Genomic DNA, 4,275 nt, shown 5'->3' on the forward strand with positions numbered 1-4,275 from the left:
TTGAAAATGTTCCGGAAATACTGCGTCCTTTAAACATATATCAAATCAAAGGTTATGTTATATACTATCAAATTAAAAAAAAAAATTGTCCCGACGACCTATCTTCTATGCGCAAATGGCTACTGTATTCAAAAATATGCTATTTTAACAAATTTTTTTTAAATTAAACACTATCTACAGATTTGAATCGAAGCGTTTTTTATGATAGTGATTTTAATCACTCTCAGATATCATCTATACTGGACCCAACTATGCCACGACCCCACTGTGCTGGGTTGTTTTATTTTGTAATTTATAAGATTCTAATTTTCTAAGAAATAATATGTCATTAGAAGGAGCTTCTATAGTGTTGGGAGTTGAAAACCAAGCTTGAACGTAACATTTTACTATAAAACAACAAATTAAATTGATTTTTGAATAAAAATATTTTTAAGCAATATATTGCCTTAGCCATCCATCTGGCTAGGTGATATGGATTCGGTTTTCGAAAAGTATTTCCTCTTTGAAAAACACCGCTCAAAAATATAATGACAAGTTCTTAAAACTCTTGATAATCATCTCGGGGGGATATTCAGTAATTTTATTTTTTGCATATAAAATAATTTCATCAACTTCATCTTTTAAAATATTATGAACATAAATATCAGAAATTGATGTGGAAAATTTTGTTTTATCAATTGTTTCCCCCTCTTGTTGAAACCTCTTGAATAATAATATTTCTGGTCCGGTTGAAGGACATAATTTGGTTTCTGAAAATACGCCTTAAAAACAAGTTCATAAATATGGTGTCAGCACGCTCAGAATAAAATTTCTCTTCCAAGACGTTGCTCTAATAAAAAACTCACCCTATTCAACCTTCTCGTATTAGAGGCCGTAGTATCAAATGTGAAAGCCTATACTTTTTCGAATAGTGACCATTTGACTAAAGCATCAAAGACAGCTGATGATACTTCTAAACCTTTCCCAGAGGGTATATAAGGGACTCCAAGAAGCTGTTCAAAATTTAAGGCGGTTGCAATAATAGGGAGGCGATCGACTTTTTATTCCCTGTAAGGTCTGAAAGTATTTTTGAATTCCAATGGATCACAACAAAATTCAAACTTTGTTCATGAAATTTAGAATTAATATTTTCTGCAATTTTTTGTCTATAATGTTCACGGGACCTTTAAATTGATGAACGGTTTAACACATATATGCTGGGATGTAATGATAAGGCATCCAAACATGCAGTTAACAAACGAACAGCGTCCCTATCATATATTTTACATCTATCAAGAGTAGCACATAATCTAGAAGTTAAAAGTTCTTTTCTATCTCTTTTATTTGTTGACGGACCTGTTACTAATGAAAATTTTCTTTCTTCATCACTTACAATTTCCATATCACATGAATCGGAAGTACATGAATATTTATCTAAATTAAATCCTATATAAGTGTTAAAAATATAATAAACAATGTTTATTAAACATTCATTATTTTTAAAAACTACCTTCTAATAAAGTTACTGTTTCTGAGTGAGGTATAAGTATTTTATTTTTATTTTCTTGTCTTATTTGCATTTTTTTTTTGTTTGGGTTAAATTTATATCTACTTCATCATACATCCATGACGACCCTTAGTTCGTTGAAGTCGCAAAAAATCAATATCTTCATTAGACTGATTGCATTAGCTTTAGCAATATCAAACAATGCCTCGATTTGGTCTACAAAATTTTGTTCTCTTTCCTTGTATAAGTCGCTAGTACTGGTTTTATAATTTTCTAAATTTCTTAGTTCATCGTACAACTTTTTTAATTTTCTTATAATATTAGTTGGATCTTGCGTAGGAATTCGAGATTTTATCCAGTAAATTAGACACTCGTCAATTATGCCACAATTTTTATCTTCTATGGATAATCATAGTAAATTTCGCACGTTCAAAATAATAAGTATAGCATTTAGAACAGTACGCGTAAACTGATATTTGATTTTATGCGCCACAAATTCTAATACAATCATATATAATTGTATTAACGTAAAATATAATATGAGTTTTTTTTTATGAAATATTACTAAAACCAATTTTAAAGGAAAAATTTTATGAAACTTTAACTACTTAGTAAAAATATTAAAACATTTAAAAAAATATATTTATGTTAAATTTTATGTTAAGTTATTTTTCTCAAAATATAATGAATTTATGAAAAATAGTTATTACCTTTTTCGGGCAATTTTTAAAAATTAAACACTATCTACAGATTTTCATCGAAGCGTTTTTATGATAGTAATTTTAATCACTGTCAGATATTATCTATACTTGATCCAACTATGCTACGTCCCCACTGTGCTGGGTTTTTTTTATTGAATTTCATTGTATAGGTTAACTATTTTCTGTGAAATGTTATCATTTTAATTATATTCCAGTTGTGTTATTTAACTTTTAACAATTAAATATCATATTTTGGAGAAAAAGTATCTAGGATTTTTGGGTCACTAAATATCAGCGACAATGAGTAAACTGTCACCATTCCGGGTTTACACATATACAAACTCTAAAATTTAATATATTATCATAGTTAACTTACCATAACTTCAATAATAAGAAGAAAATGCTATTCAATAACAGTATATTTTGTAATAATATGATCATGTAATCTGTTATTAAAAATAAAACTGGTAATATATAGCACTAATAATAGAACTATCGAATTTCGTTTCTATAGTGATGTATCGTTACTAATACGTGTAGGTCGATTCGTATTAAATAACATTAATAGTCTAAATTAGGCTGGCGCGATTTATACTTTACTACATAACAGTTTTTAAAAATTGTTTATCAATTGTCTCTTATTTCATTCTAAAATATATTTTTCATTAATATTAATAGATTTTTATTTAAGGTAATTAGGCTCTGGTGGTTTCCCTTGGATGTTGACCATGTATCACATCCATATGTTAGAATCGGTCTAAGGTAACTAGTGTATAGGATTTTCTTTGATTCATAAGATAGATTTTTTGATTTGAGTAAGTATAAACTAAAATAGCACTTGTTATCTATTTTTTGACAATGCATCATCCTGGCGAAGACCGGTCTGTACTATAAATTGTGTTGACATTTCTTGCCAGAATAGTACCTTATTACTGTTGCACATTTTGACCAGGGTTGCGTATTTTTGGGGTATTCCAAAACTTTTCATTGTATGGATCTTTTCATAAACACATGCCCTTGGGAAAACTTGACGAAGTCCTAGAATCATTCTTGCATGATTGGATCTTAGTGAAACGATTTTAGGGCTGTATCAAAAAAACAGTTATGAATATATCAGTCAGCTGGTGAACCTGTAAATATTCTTTCTAATAATAGTATTAATTTTGATAAATGTAACTCATTCTACTCTTGTTCTACAGATGTAATATCTTGTAATAATCTTAAAAATAATTCTTTTGGCTTTTACCAAATGCCAATATTACCAAATAATAATTATATCGTCATCTACAGAAGATCAACTTAGACAAATCAGTAGTAAATTTTTTCAAAATGAAATTTTCCAAACTGCGTCGAAATGATAGACGGGAAACATATAAGAATAAAGACTTCCAAACGAAATGGATCATTATGTTGTAACTATAAAGAGTACTATTCAATCGTTTTGCTAGCAGTCGTTGGCGCAAATTGTAAATTCACTGCTGTTGATATTGGTGCCTAAGGTAGAGAGGAAGATGCTGGTATTTACCTTAAGAGTAAAATAGGGAAAATGATAAAAAATAACACTTTCAATATACCAACACCGAAAGTAATACCCAGAAGAATAATGTTGTACCCCAAGTCATTGTAGGGGATGAAGCTTTTGCTCTGCAAGAAAACCTGATGAAACCTTACTCAAGACAGCAATCTGTACATGATCAATCAAAAGCTATATATAATTATCGATTATCTAGAGCTTTGAGAAAAAAAACTGAAAAACTTTCGGAATTTTATCCGGTTACTTCAGACTCTTTTTGCTACCTATCGCTACTGCCCCAGAAACTACAGACAATAGCAATTTCTCCAGGTCAAAAACATATTTATGATACAATCCCACTACCAACTGAAAATTTAATCTCCATGACAGAACACAATATCCGTGCTAAAATGAATCACACTCAAATTCGAGAAATATTCAAAAATTACTTTAACGGTCCAGGGGCTGTTGAGTGACAACATAGTTATGCAATACAACATTAATTGTGATTATTATATAATATACTTATTGTGGTTATTATTTTTACTTAAAACATCGTTGTATATTAATAATTA

Source organism: Daktulosphaira vitifoliae, unplaced genomic scaffold (assembly GCF_025091365.1).
Source record: "Daktulosphaira vitifoliae isolate Bord-2020 unplaced genomic scaffold, ASM2509136v1 Scaffold_2, whole genome shotgun sequence".
NCBI classification, from domain to species: domain Eukaryota; kingdom Metazoa; phylum Arthropoda; class Insecta; order Hemiptera; family Phylloxeridae; genus Daktulosphaira; species Daktulosphaira vitifoliae.